Here is a 16,817-nt window from a genome sequence, read left to right as displayed (position 1 = left end):
ATCATTAAGAAAATATCAATGATTGTTACTGGAAATGTGTCGAAGTTTATAGGCATATAGTAACAAATGACTGTAAATGAGAACGGATTGAGTCTTTTTTATCGCTATAGATAATAGTCAAAAATTATATTAGCTATTTTAAATCTAACGCTAAATCCCAGTAAAAGTCTGTCACGCTGGCGCATTCTCAAAATATCACAAATTTTATTTTAATTTTAGAAGAAATTAATTATTCTTTAATGAGTAGAGAATTTATATTTCATTCATTACTTTTTCGTATACGACAACTTTTTTTGAAAAATCTAAATAATTCTTTATCGAATTTCCTATTTCCAAAACTGGATAAACTTTCATGCCTTCCGAGCAAACAGGGCATGAAACTCACGAGTAAAGCAAATCAGAGCTTCTAAGGTATTCTTTTGTACTTAAAAAAATAAATATTTTTCAGAATATTATGACAATAGGAGTAAAACTATTTAAAAAATTTAATATTATGCGCAAGCGCAACAATAACTTGTCTCTACTCGGATTTGAAAAATCATAGAAGCTATAGCAGGCTTTCTTTAGTTATTATAATTATATGTAAGTTTCCAATTAACGTTTATAAATTCACACAAAAATAAACCAAAATCTTTTTTACGCATGTGCGTAAAAATTAATCATTAATTTTGGTAAAATTAAATTTCTACCTTTTGCTACATTATCTAAGATAGTAAAATAATTTTAATAAATGATACGAGGACTATTAATTATATTATAAATGATGATTATCATAGATTTTAAATCATTCTTCGACTAAATACGCGCACGCAAAAGTTATTGATCAAATCAACTGTACGAGAACGTTGCAATGTTTTCGCGTAATTTTAAATATTTTAGTAGAGTAAGTTATTTTGATATGCTACAAAAATCATATTATAAATAATTTAGACATATACATGATAAGTAGTAGGAAATTTACTGGGTTTGTACCAGAGTCCAAATTACCTTTTACAGTGAAAGGTGATTTACCTACTGCTAAAATAAGTAGTATTGATAATGGAGTAAGAATTGCTACATTTGCAAATGGTTCTCCATCCTGTACAGTTGGTTTATTTATTGGTGCTGGGAGTCGTTATGAGACCCAGGAAACGAATGGTAGTGCACATTTTCTAGAGCATATGGCATTTAAAGTGAGAAATTATATTATATTATATATTGATTTATTATATATTATATATAAGAAAATTATTGATTATATATAATTTTAGGGCACAGAAAAGTTATCACAAGAAAATATGGAAAAAGAAGTCGAACAAATTGGTGCCAAATTATTCGCTTACACATCAAGAGAACATACAGCCTTTTATGGAAAATGTTTTGCTCAAGATGGAAAACGAATTGTTGAAATAATATCCGATATAATTCAACAACCTTTACTTTCTCAACAAGCTATTGAACGTGAAAAAAGTGTTATACTTAGAGAAATGGAAGAAGTTGAATCTCAAGTTGAAGAAGTTATATTTGATTCATTTACATGGTACTGCTTATCAAGGATCATCCTTAGGATATACGATTCTTGGTCCATCAGAAAATATTAAATCTATGACACAACAAAATCTATCCAACTACATTAGAGATCATTATACTGGTCCAAGAACAATTCTAGTTGCAGTAGGAGATGTTGATCATAATGAATACGTCGATCTTGCCAAAAAATATCTAGGAAATTTGAGTTCAAGTTTCTTTCATCCTAATTGTCCAATAAAAGAAATTGAACGTGCTAAATTTATTGGTTCTGATGTACATAAAAAAATATCATATTTTTTATAAAATTAATGATTTTTGTTTTAGACTAAAATTCGAATCGATGATATGCCTCATGCACACATAGCTATAGCTTTTGAAGGTTGTTCACACACACATCCTGACTTTATCCCATTAATGTTAGCATCATTGGTAATCATAATTTTATTTCATGTTATACATACCAATAGTATAGACAATTTGTAGTTTTAATTATTACATTACAATAATAATCATTATTATAATAAATATTTATATTTATTGTAGAAATTGTCTGCACTATATAATAATACTTTTTTTCAATATATATTAACATCACTAACAGTTGATTTTGATTTAGCATATTGGATCGTATAATCAATCAATGGCTGTTGCTAAAGTATATTAAGAATATTTTCTGTAGTGTATTGTTATATTAATGCCAATTTTCATTTAGTCTCATTCAAGTCGCTTAGCTAGAGTATAATTTTTTTAATAATGAATCATTAAAAGATTTATAATTGTTTGTAGAGAGCAGCTAACAATGATCTATGTAATAGTTTCACATCATTCAATGCATGCTACAATGATACTGGTCTATGGTATTTATAAACTTGATTTTTTATGAATTATTCGTTATTCAGGGAATATATTTTGTTACTGAAAGACTTAAAGTAGTAGAAACACTTTTTGCTATTGGACGTGAATGGTAATTTTGCATATTTTTGTTAAAAAATAACTAAATTAATGATACTTTATTAGTTTTTAAATAAATTATAATTTTAATTGTTCTGTTGTTAATGTAATTTTGATTCACTCTAGTTAAAATTATAGTAATTTTAAAATATGTTTGATTATAGCGATATTTTTTTTGGATACCTAGGGGAGATAATAATTAACTTTTGATTGATGCGTTGAAAAAAAATTTCTCTATGTGATCTTATCAAAAAAAATTTTACTACACGATCCTATCAAACAGAGGAATAGTTGACTAATTTACATTCTTTTAAATTTATATAAAATAAATTATTGTAAATTAGTAGAATAATGTAGTAGATTTAGAATAATAGAATTATTCGATAACAAGTGCAAACGTGCACTCATTAACTGATTTAACAAGTAGGTAGGATTTACCTAGTTCTGTTAGTTAAGAATTTTCATTGTATCATTTGATGATTATGTGCCCAATGATAGATTTTAATCATAATTATCATTATCGTAATTAATACCATAATTGGAAGGGTATCATCAATTAAGTTAAAAGTCTTGAAAAATAAATTGATAATTTTTGCATAAAAGTGTCATTGCTTCATAATAACAAAAATAATTGTTATAATTTACTTTCTTTGTCGTATTATAAAATATTAAAAATAATTAGGCAATCATCATTTACTTAATTTTTATACTTAAATTCTACAAAAATAATATACACATAATGTAGTTGATTTATAGGCTTTAAATACACCCCTTACCAACTTCATTACATTATTTTCTACATCCTTCGATAGTGTAATTAGATATGAATTCCCACCGTTTCTGAACATCCTTGAAGTCTCAATATTCCTATGTTATTATATATATTATCAGTTCATTGTACGTGTGGGTTTCACGCTAGATATGTCTTGCATGTCACTTAATGAATTAGGTGATTTATTCTCTTATCATAAAATGTACCTTAACACCCAACAAAGTTAATTATGTAATATTACTACTAAATAATTTTTCAACTCATATTGTATGAAAACATAAAAACACCATATTTAGTAGTTCGGATTCGTCTATTTTAATATAGAAACATAATAAAGTTTACTATTCGATCACTACCGGTGCTTATTGTATATTTTCACATGTATTAAGTGAGATTTAGCTAACTTTGAGTTTGATTTAAATTTTTGAGTCTATGTATTATATTTATTTTATCAAAATTTGCATAAGAGTTGTATTGTTAACTGTAAGAATTTCAAAATATGCATTATATGCAAACAAATCGCATGGATTCGGGATATATCGTTCAATACTCGATAAATTATTAAGTCAAATATGAACCTAAAGATTACATTCTAATAAGTTTTCGAAAGGTATAAAAATAATGTGAGTAACATGATATTAGAAAATATCATGTTATATGCTGCTTTTTCAATTACCACTATAATTATATAAATATATTATCATGGTGTATCACTAAAATTGGCATTCCATGATATTTTAGATTCGCATAGATTTTCATTTTTAAATTTATAGTAAGTGTATAATAATACATAGTTGAATTTCGCTCATTAAAAGAGTCAATTTTTTTAAAATTCTTAATTTGAAATAGTAGTGCATGAAATTTGTTTAAAAGGCAGATTATTTTAAAATTAATAATCTGAATTCTTTTATTTTATCACTGTTACGTTTTTCATCAATAAACTAGTTAATACATTAACTAGTTTATTTGTTGAGTAATGTCACAGAGTTGATACAAATTTTATGTGTAATTTCAACTATGTATTTTCTATGCAACTTGAAAATTTTTTGCGATCGCTTAGTTAATGCTAAACTACTTATGATTTGATGTCATCTTTTTTAATTGCTAAATTTATATGATCTTTTAAAATGATTTAATTGATTTAGGTCAACACATTTGACTTTAAGATATATATGTAGATATATAGATTAAACCTAATAGCTATTAAATGAGGTCTACATTGATATGAAGCTACTCATGACTAATATTAGTTCATTTGATGGTTGTAAATTAAAATTTTTTCATTATTTATCACGAGAAGATAGTTATTAATCACTCATATTTCTTTCATTTATTCGATAAAATAATTTCTTAAGAAATAATTGCGATTCATTAATCATTTTGTTTATCATATATTACAAATATTAGTATTTTTGTTTAAAAATAGTAATTTTTAAATACTTCACAGTACAGTGTTAATCAGTTCTTCCTTAAGTCCGAACGAACATGCTCTTCTTTTATTGTGAATATTATTAAAAGATTTTGTACTTATAGAGAATCACAATTTAGACTCTTGGTACTAAAAGTAAGTTTTTTCTAGAAGTAATAATTACATTTTTTACAGAAATTAACCTTATAATATATATAATCGACACCACTTTACATGGAGATTTTTTCTGCTATGAGCCTTGTACGTTAGACTACCATAATATCCCCAGTTTCAGATGAATTACTATCAAAATTCACTAATATTAATGTTTTTTAATATTAGTGGGTTGTTATAAAAGGAATAACTCTCTTCCAACTATCATTAGCTTCAAAAAATATATAAAATTGTGTCGTTTTTAAATCATAGATTAAAAAAATATTAGATTAAGCATCAGATTTATGATTTATATAATCTTGTTGAGAATAGTAAGGCAAATCTTATTCAGTATGAACAAATTTAATTGTGTGCTTATAGCTAAGATCTACTTATTTCATTCACGATTGTGTAAAACGAGGTCTCTAATGGTCAATTCTCGCATGGTGATATAATTGCAAGTCTGCTTTATATGCAGTAGAATCTTGAGTTTCTTAGTAGAAATGAGCTAAATATTAATTTTTTAAGCTTTATTTTAAATTTAATTCCATTTTAATATGTCTACTATCTGACATGATGATTTCTTCTTGTATTGTTTTTTTATAGTATTTTTAAATCCAAGCGATACGATCAGTCGTTACATAGCTAATTATATGTTTGAATTCATCTTCTTGATCTATTGATGAATAAACATTTAATTTTTCTTCTCAGAGCGGAGTTGAGACATTAAGTATAATTTCCATGTTGTCTATAGCCTAATTATAGCGCAGTTTATACCATAATTAATATGTTTTTTTATATTTTAAACTACTCCTGATGTCTGTTTTGTGATTTAAATTAAATTTTATTTAAATTAAATAAACTTACTATATCTTATAATTTTACTTCATATATAGATTAATTGTATTTTAATTCAATTTTTAATTTTTGCATTACCAAACACCTAACGCAGCTTGTCGAGTTCTGAAGTTTAATTTATAAGACTTGCTTTGTAATTGCTATAGGCACTACAGCGGATTTGTAAATCCTAAGAAGTACCATCAGACTTATTATTTGTTGGTAGTTTAAACATCTTTATTTCCCAGAAAAACACCACTTTTGTCCTATCTTGTCGTTTCTATCAATTTTTAAGACGTTACCTATGTAGAAATCCCTAACGAGCTAAATATTTATTTCACATCTTAGTACATTAACACCGATTCCAGCATTCAATTGGACTTTTTCACATTAAAAGCATGATATATAATTTCTTATAGAGACATAAAATTACCATAGCCTTGATTCCTTCTTTCTTTTCTTCACCTTTTTCTCTGCTTTCGATTTCACATTATAGAAAACAGAAATGGATAAGCAAGGAGCTTTGTAGTGTCAACCATACAGTTAGTGTACGCTTATAATGATAAGCCATATTTATCACATAAAAATAGTCTTTTCCAGTGAAAAGTAAATATTTATAAGACTCTTTATGCTTTGATTGACATTTATACTTTAATCTAAGTAGTTGCGAGAAGCGGGTTAATCAGTTTATGATTGAATTTGTGGTTAAGATGTATCTAAATCATAAATCGATCAAACAGTACAGCATGTAGCAAATTGGTTTTAATTTAGAGATTTTTTTTGAATTACTACTCATTTGATGGTTAAAATGCTTGATGTCATTGATGTAAAATTAATCTTACAGCTTGTTATAAAATAATCATATACTTGTACTATTTGACTTAAATATGTGTGAGTAAAATCTATCTATATCATCTATCTATCTATCTGTCATCTATCTATTTATGTCATCTATCTATCTATCAATAAATGTGTAATATACAACTACTATTAAATTGGCCGTGGTTACGCGGAATATAAGTGAATTAACAATGAAAAACAACGATATCTTTACAAATCATCATAAACATCCGTAAGACCTTATTCTCATTCGGCGATTTCCTTTTAGTAGTTGAATTGTATAATCTATGATTTAAAAAATATAGCTTTGATCAAACATATTTAAAAGAAAGAAATATTAATTATTAATAGCTCTGCATCACTTTAATGGTAATATACTTGGTCTTTTTTAGATATGTATATAATGTGAACTTTGGAATTTTTTCTTGAGATTCATTTTTCTTATGATTTATTATTTTCTTGAGATTTATTTTTCTTATGATTTATTATTTTCTTGAGATTTATTTTTCATGAAATTGAATAAGGGATTGCTTTACATATTGAACTCATTTATATAAATTTTATTATCTGTAGGAATAATATGAAGAGTTCAATGACTGATTTTGATACTTTGGTTGCGAAAAATCTGTTTAAATCATCCTATTTTATGCAACTTGATGGAACTACACCCATTTTTGAAGAAATTGGAAGGTATTAATTAATATCTCATTTCAAAGAATTCTTTAATATATTTATCATCATTTAACTTTGTGTTTAAATTATACAATTTAGACAAGTACTTGCATACAATACATACCATTCTCCCGATGAAGTAGCTGCTCAAGTTGATGTAATTATAAAATTTATGTTTTATTAAAATTCAATCATTCCATATTTTAATAGGCTGTAACAACTGAGCAAATTAAAGAAGCACTATATCATATGATGAATAAAACTGAACATGCTTCAACTTCTATGGGTTTTTGCTTTGTTAGTTTACATCTTTATTTATTTCAATTTAGGTCCTGTGGAGGCTTATCCGTCTTACATGGGCGTTAAAGCCTTCCTTTATAATCCTTTATCGTAGGATTTACAAACCATAGTCTGTTAAAACTATTTTAGAAATAATTATTTTCCATTTGCATATTCGTGATGTATTATTGAAATAATTTTTGGCATTTATTTTATCTATGATTACTACCAATATGTGCAGTTTAAGCACTACATTTTAAGTGGTCTTAAAAAAATTAAATATTCAAACAGTGCTACTATCTATCTATCTATCTATCTATCATCTATCTATCATCTATCTGTCTATCTAATTAATTAATTAATCTTTCTTAAATATTGAGAAACTTATAGTAAAGGAAATTATTGAGAGGAGACTTTTGAGAATAGACTAAGAAATAATTGCGCATGTCATTTATTTCATTCTTCGATACAAAGCAAACATGCTACAATCTAAATATAAATAGTCTTTGGAGTTTCTCGTTGACGCTTCTCTAGATGTAAACTAGATCCAACTAAAATATTCGACATTATTTTAGTCTGGTCCGAATCATTTGTCATATCTTTTTTAATTAAGAGGCTAAACCCTGGCGCAGCTTATTGGGCTGTTAAGTTCAAGTTTGTCAGACTTGCTTCATTAAATGCTGTAGGCACCGCAGCGGAGTTTTTTTTATCATAATCCAGCACACGACATCATACACCGACTCGGATTTATTATTCTGCGGTAGTGTGGGAATTTAACCCACTATACATCCTCGTTTTTGGAGAGACCATCACCCCTACCATATCCATCTATTTGACGTTGGCTCTATAGGAATCACCTCAACGGAGGCAGGAATTTACTACCGTACCCTAGTGCATCAGCACTCGATTTCACCCGCCCATCAAGCTTCCTCCCACTACCAGCATGTACTATAATTTTTTTATAGAACATGCAATTACCATAGTGTTCCTACTAACTTCGGATTAAGGGATACGATAGGCCGGAAACAGTGGGCGGCACCGGACTCGAACCCGTGACCTCAGGGTCAGCGAGCTAAGCCTATTCCACGAAGCCATCTGTCCGCTTAAATCATTTGTCACAGTAGTAAAGTTTGAATCCTTAAAAAATCATCATAATTACTTTGTATAATGTAATTACTAATTAAACATTAAATTTAATATATTTATTTTAGTTTTTCGTTCAATATCGCCATGATAAAATGTGGAGGTAATAACAAATAGAAAAAAAATTATTGAAAATAAAAAACGTTATAAATAATATTATTTATTTTCTTTGTTCATTGATCTGTTAAAATATGCGAACATATTTCTGTAGTAATCTTTACCATCTTCTGATGTTATTTAATTTAAATTTTCTTCAATACGTATTTTTAGTTCATTCTTGTTTGACACACTTGCCCTTAACACTGTTTTTCTGCGTACTAAAACAACTTTGTGTTGATTAAAAAAATTATCAATAGAGAGGCGAATAATATAAGGTGAGTTCGGTACAACCCCAACTCTTTTGAATGATGAACTCTACAATTATCCATCACTGAATTTAGTTGATAATTCTATTTCTATGACAAGCCTTTTTCAGTTCATGCAAACACTGTTGGAATTTAGCTGCTTTTGCTATGTAGTCAATTATCGTACAACAGAGTATTTGGCTTGTATTTATTGCAGCAATATCAAGTATGTCTCGCCCCTAATACAAGTTTTTTGAACAATTGGCTTCTGTTCCTACCAAGAAATTTCTTCTTCATGGTCTTGTTACTACCTTAAGTCCAACTTCACCAACAAAGATTAATGATTCAAGTTGACATTTATGCCCTTATTTGCTATACTTTTGTGCATAAGTATAGTAAAACAAATTGTTTGAGGAGTGTTTCTTTCATTAGGAATAGACAAGACGATTTAAATAGTGTAATGAAAATCCCTTGAACATCCGTTGACACAAAACTTTAAAGCAGATGACCAAAATCCACTTTGAACGCGTTAAACAGACCCAGTCAATGAGGGAAGCAGCTTTTATCTACCCATGGACCAATACCTTCTTTCTGCCATCAGAAAGTTTTTTTCTTGTGTTTCATCCTTTAACTACACCCAATTGGTCACCAGTTTTCAAATACGTTTAAAATACGACAAACAGTGATTCGCCTATACTTTTGTAGCCATTTCCTTTACCAGCGAGTGTGCACATAAGCCTCCTGATAAGAGCAACAGTTCGTTTCTTGTAATATTATTTTCTGGTCCTGTTTCACTAGTTGTCTGTACTCTGTCTCTTTCTGTTGTAAATTTGACATAAGGTATAAAAAACTAACTTTAGTACACCTATGCTGATAATGAACGAAACAAAGAATATATCAAAAATGATAATAACGATATTGAACGAGCTAGTTACGATATTGAATGCTAAAGCGATGATATTGAACGAGATAATAACGATATTGAACGAGATAGTTACGATATTGAATGCTAAAACGATGATATTGAACGAGATAATAACGATATTGAGCGAGATAGTTACGATATTGAATGCTAAAGCGATGATATCGAACGAAAAAATGAAGTTATTGAACGCAGAGCATTGTAATGTCTCCTATTAGCATTTTATAGATACGATAAAATTTACGCTGTATACTATAACATGGTAATTGTGACCCACGAATGTCAATAGTAATGAAATCACAGTTATATAACATATTTTAGAATATTTGAATTAACTTATCTATAGTTCCTACCATCCGTATCGCAATTTTAGACGTATATTATAACAATATAATTTTGTGTGTGTATTTATTGATGTATGTAACAATAAGTAAAATGGTTGTTCTGCCTACAGTTAACCCCATATGCATGTTTTTTACATAAATTAGAAGCATTGTTTTCAATTTTACTTGGACCAATGTCATGAATGAATATGATATCCATCCTTTCCACAGATTTATGAGTGATATTGGACGTTTTTTAATATTACAGAAAAAATTCGACATAGGAAGATATAATGAATCTGTTTATTAGCTTTTGATGATTTTGGGTGTGTTCATATTATATCACTTAGTACAAAACGAATGAATTATGGTCAACATATGTCTCAGATTTGTATAAGGTGAAGTAAGAATAAATAATCAGAAAGTTGCATAAAACTATTATTAATATGCTTGCTTATGTTTTGATTTAATGTCGGTATACATTCGAGAAAATTTAAGTCTTTTATTTAATTTTCTCAGGTCTTTTTGTAAATAAGATGTAAATTACAAAGAATTTGATGTACTGTAGGAAAATTCTAAGTTAAATCAACAAAAATTTTACAAATTATACATGTAACAAACGCATGCTGTTACTACGAATTTAAAGATATACATACAGTAGGCTACGTGTAGTCTTAACTTTAATATATCTATATTAAACATTTAGAAATTTCCAAAGTATGTCATAACTTAATGTAAATGTATATATATATATTACAATAAGTATTAATTTTCGAAGAAAATCATTCACTTGTAGGGCAAGAGCATGACTGAATGTGTCATCAGCACGTTTTTCAAGAAATTGCGTATATTTCCTACCTAATTTTCTTTCTATCGAGAATTTTTTTAATCTGAAAGTATAAGATCCTATTTTACAATTATACAACAAAACGAAACAAAAAAATCATATCAGTGTATTTCTAATGAAAGAGGATCTATGTCAACGACTATGCAATAATTTAGATTCGAGTTTATTTCTGCTTTAGCCTCTTTTTTATTGAATCTGAAGAACACCAAGAAAGCATGATATACTGAGCGTGTGCTTGATGACCTTAAAACAATAAAGAAGCAAATTATGACCAAGATGACTTGAAAATCAAAGTTAGGTTTGAAACATGAGGTTCAATATTGTCGAATTATCCTATTAAGATATTATAAAAAATTAATTTAAGTTATTTATAATTCACCATCAAAAACTTCGCTTGGTGGTTCTGATGGTTCCCAAACAAATAACATCAAAAATAACTTTTTGGGGAAATCTAAAAATGTGAATTTAGTTGCTATTATGATATGGAAGGGCGTCCTTTAATCAATATTTGATTTATGGTATTTCAAGAATATTTTAAATCCTAAGAAACTGGGAATTATTATCAACGAATACGAAGTATTTCGAGCAATTCTAATTTCGTATTATGCTTATTTTTAATAAAAGGATGCACGTTTTCAGTGAAAACGATGAGAATGGATGAAAAAGAAGTGTTACATCTTTTATGAATTGTCCGCTTTTAGGTAATTTTTCTCCTACCGCTTATTATAAGAAAATATCGAACACGTGATTACTAAAAGATTTATCAAAATACCCAATATCTTATGAAATTAGTTTTAAAACATGGATCACCACCATAATTCTCGTATTTTATCTAGAAAATTCGAACTCTAAATTAAAAAAGGCTGATAGCAGAGTAATATTTTTTTGATATACCTGTAAGGCCATCTAAATAAAATCATCTCCAGCATAAAACGAAAACATTTTTCTAAAAAATTTACTTGAATCCATTAACCATCAGTAAAACGACATCCCACCAACGTTTTTGAATTATAATTTACTTCACTTTATTACGTAAACAAATCATTTTGAGGAGTAGTACTGAATTTTAACATGTTAAACTATATGAACAGTGAAATAATTATACGCGACAATCTACGCAATAATCCTTTTTATGCCATTTCTCGCGACATATTCCAGCTAATCGGCCATAGTCCGCGTAAGAGATGGTTGGCTTTGATTAAAGTCTCTACATTTTCTAACAGAAAATATAAATATTTTTCTTACAATTGCAACAAATTTGAGACCATTTCAATATTTTCATGTCTATGTTTGTTTCAAAAAATCGCAGCTTGTTGGCTTTCCGTTAAATTTTAGTATTTTATGTGAAATTACACATTTTTTATATCTCTTCTTAATTTTTTATCATTTTAAAATATATCTGAATAATAAAAACACCTTTATTAGAGTTGGTAAATCACATCATAAAAAACAATCAGAGGCCATCGACTAGTAAATCTGCTCATGTATTCCGATGCCACATTCTATCCACATTATCCATCCCATCAATCTTTGATTGGGTTGTAGTGCATTAATACTTGCGGCTTGAACTTTGATATTTTATCTGTAACAGTGTTACAAAGTGGTGCCCGCTTAAAATAGGATGAGCTTTTTTACTTACGTATGATGTCGTCATATATTTTTTACAAAAAACAAAGATAATACTGTACAATGGTCTTATCATTGATCTTTATAGGTAAGGAGGTATCACTACTTTTTACATATCGTTCCTAAGACTGTTAGATTTTTTTCTAGTCATTTTCTTGGCCATGAAATGGATTAAAAAAGTTTTAGGCCACAAAATTTTTATAGAGTGGAAAAATGGGTTGGTAGCGAAAGGATGACGCTTTTAGCAACATTGCATTGTCTTGGTGCTTCGAAATTATTTTTACCAAGATATATCATTATAATTGAATATAGTTGATAATAGGATTTACTAATAGAACTAAATTTATCGCATAATTTGCGGGATTCATCTGCATTTATTCATTTAGAGGGATCATCTCTGTCTAAAAGATACCAGTTGTTCATCTATAGCTATAGTTATATACTGATATGGTGAAAAACATCTTAAGAAAATTTTTAATCGTTTATCCCATATCTCACGTTTTGTATATAAGGGAAAAATTTATCTTCGTTTTCGCGTTTAAATTTAGTTTTTAAATCATCAAAATGGAGAGCCCCTTGTAATTTTTTTAAATAGAAGATATAAAAACAACCTTTTGTAAATTTCTTTACCTTGATTGACATAAGAAAGCCGGATAGAAGTTCCTATCTATCCTTGTGAGTAGTCGTTAGCATAAGAATTCAATGGTCTATAAACTCAATATACATACACATCATGCTACACATCATATAAACGTTGTTTAGAAACATATTTATACAAGCTATAATTTTGTTACGAATCCTGGCTGTAAAAAACAACAAAAAGAAATCGTAAAAAGATTTGATTTTTAATAGAGAAGTAGCACCAGGAGCTGAACTCATAATGCTCTTGATGCAAGTTTTTGTTGGATTTAATGTACTCAAAATAATTCCATTTTTACTTTTTAAAATATCATCATTTACTTAAACGTCTATCAATTTATCACATACATCACTTATATCAGGATTTGGTATTCAAATCCACTTTCGGTAGAGCTGAACTCATTACTAATGTCTCTCATTCAAATAATATATTTTTCATATACATGCATTACGTTATTTACTTATTTTGTTCAACATTATCTAGCAAATAGCTTGTCAGATATTATTGAAACTTCGTTATCAACATAATTTTGACACACTCTTAATTTTAAGTTAAAAGCGAGATAAAATTTTTAAAAAACGTTAGAAGACTGTCTTCAAATAACAATCTTGATACTAAATATAATTAAGTCTTTATCGTATTAAACTATAGAAAATTATGATAAATATGAATTCCTATGATATGAAATAATTCAAAGACTGGAAAATTAAGATATGCCAAATATAAAATCGTTTTGGGGTAAATTTTACTTCATAAGGCGTTAGTGGTTTAATACAGCCTATGGATCAATAGATTGTTAATAGTTTGAATTGCTCATGTAAAAAGTTTATGATGAGTAGTTTATTTCAAAATAGCGAAATTGAAATAAAATTACAAATTACCTGATATTCTCTATGGTGTGTTTTTTGGTAATAATATCCAGGAAAGTATAAATTTCCAAAAACTGGTTTAAAAAGGAATTTTTTTGTTAAAAATTAAAGAATTATCAATTAACAAAATGATTTTTCTAATATAAAAGAACTATATGAGATCATAATTAAAGAAAATTAAATTATTGCTTAAAAGATTTCAGCGCAGACGTGAGCTGCGGATCCCATGATATCACTCATGAAAATCCAAATAATGACGCCAATTCTAGTAACAATTACTTTAATGAATTCAATTGTTAAAATATATCAAAACATATAGCGTTTGGTGCTTTTTGTGCTGATATTATATGATTTTACAAACGAGAGAAGCATGTGTTATTATCACAGGTAAAGGATTTAGAGTTTTGTTTTTTTGAAATAGTACATTCGAATATAAAAGAAACTCATTCAATAATTATTGTAGGAAGAATTAGATTTCTGCAACGTATTTTAAAACTTTCATGTACTTTTTGATTATTTTTATTGGAAATTAGCTAAATTTCGATAATAGGTGGTATTAAGTAGTTATGTGAACAAAACTAAAATACCCAATATTAGAACTGTGAATAATAAAAAATGAATTTAAAATTCTTTTATTTTATTTGACGCGATCTCAAATTCAACGTGCTGAACGTAAATTTTTTCGTCCCCCTTTTAAATTACCTATGAAACATCACCTATTGTAGTAACGACTAAAAATTTCGTCACTATTTTACTTTTGCCATATCTGTGATTTTATTAATTATATTTATACTATAAATTGTAATAGATATCTCGATTAAAAGAACTATGATTTTTTAGTATCAGTGAAATCAAAAATTAAATATGCAAGGTACAAGTGATGTATTATGACATGAGATTCTTTCAAACATCCAATTTATTAACTGCTTTTTTAATGGTAGATTATAATAATAATTTCAATATTCAACGTGAAATGCTTAAGAGGTATCAGTGAAAAGATTTGTGGATGAGGTATTTTGAAAAAAATGAATGTACATAAAAAAAGGAATTTATATTGTTGCGGATTTTACTTTCTTTTGTATATATAATAAATATACCCTAAATAATTACACAAAATCAATAAATTAAGAAAAACGAAAATCGTCCGGCGTGTGTGCATCAGAGAAAAAAATAAAATTTGTCTTGAGCGTGCATATGCTCATAAAAAAATTAAATAGGATTAAATCTACAATTAAATTTCCAAGAATATAGTTTTGTGTTGAGTTTCAGATATTCCACTTTAGAAAAAAATACTTTTTGCATATTTTTTTCATATCTAATAGTTTTCCGCTTGTATACTACTACAGAATTCTCTGAATGGTTGCCAATCTGAATTCAATATCATTCTCAGCACTACTTTGGTTAGTATTTAGTTTCTCAAAGAAAGTTGATAATGCAGGATCTCATAGGTTGAATTTAACGAAAAAGTAGAGGTTAAAAATTTCTACGCTGTTGGATACTAGAGGAATGTTATTCTAGACTCGCTCGTATGCTTTCCACGAACATATAAGATAATTGCTCCCTATTGATTAATGTTTTCAAAATAATTTTAAAATATTATCATGTTTATATTGTGAAACCTTTTGGATTCAACCAAAATTTTTTATATTCAAGTTCAATACAATCATGTTGCACTAAGACCAAGGATGTTAAACATTTTACACAAAAACGAAATCCTATATTTTTAAGAAATTCCATACTTAATCAAAGTTTTTGGAGCTTACAATAAATGGATTGACCAAAATGTAGCAAACTGAAATATATTTTTGATTATGTTGCTTTTAAAAAAGCAACATAGACTAACAGTTCAAAGTGGATAACACGTAATCTGAAGAATTATCAGAACATCATTCTAAGATGCTATCGAGTACTTTGAAATAATTCTTTTCCTTCATTTTCTTTAACCATATATATATATATATATATATAAATATATATATACAAGTGGAAACAAACATGAAGCTACTTTGCCGTGCAGAACGTAGATATGGAATAATTCTTTAGGGCACAGTTTAATGTACCGTTAGCAATTAATATTACTATATTTACCAAATACTTTAGATTGCTAGAGGAACTTGAAATAGCAATGCGGTATTCATCGATCACTCCAGAGTCATAAAGGCAGAAAGTCTCTTCTCGTAGGGTTGAATACTCAGCTCCTCAAGGTTTTTCTAATGATCAACGAATATAGAATTGCTTTTTTGAATATTTTGAAAATTCCTGTAAGTATTGCTTTTGGGTGGAATTGAAAGTTCGTGTACTTCAAATTCAGTGGTAGCAATAGAATGAAATGCTTGTGTTGAATATTTTGGATTTTGGGATAAACTTTTGACTTTAGAATCCGAAAACTGTTTTGATGTATCATTTAATGACAGATGATGATTGTGGTCGTTTTTTTGACTCTATGATTGAGGTATTTTCGATAGAAGCCCCCATTATGGCTGGCAATTTCCTATCTCGGCGGTCGCTACAATTTCAAATTCAATTTACGAGAATGTTCGATAAAGAAATGATCTTTATAAAATATCATTTCGCGATTTCTACTCTTATGAATAATTTTAAATTCAGTTTCACAAAACTTATTTAAGATTTTTCGATCAATCGCGCCCGCAAAATATATTTACTTGTTGTGCACATGCGTCG

The 16,817-nt window shown here is 27.9% G+C and overlaps 1 pseudogene; it reads left to right on the top strand.

Moving 5' to 3' along the window:
- The first annotated feature begins 938 nt into the window (after positions 1-938).
- Positions 939-5,824, top strand: LOC139225231 (mitochondrial-processing peptidase subunit beta-like; annotated as a pseudogene).
- Positions 5,825-16,817: the final 10,993 nt, after the last annotated feature.

The sequence above is a fragment of the Pempheris klunzingeri genome, unplaced genomic scaffold, assembly GCF_042242105.1.
Source record: "Pempheris klunzingeri isolate RE-2024b unplaced genomic scaffold, fPemKlu1.hap1 Scaffold_90, whole genome shotgun sequence".
Lineage (NCBI taxonomy): Eukaryota > Metazoa > Chordata > Actinopteri > Acropomatiformes > Pempheridae > Pempheris > Pempheris klunzingeri.
This window is presented reverse-complemented; position numbering and strand designations above follow the sequence as displayed.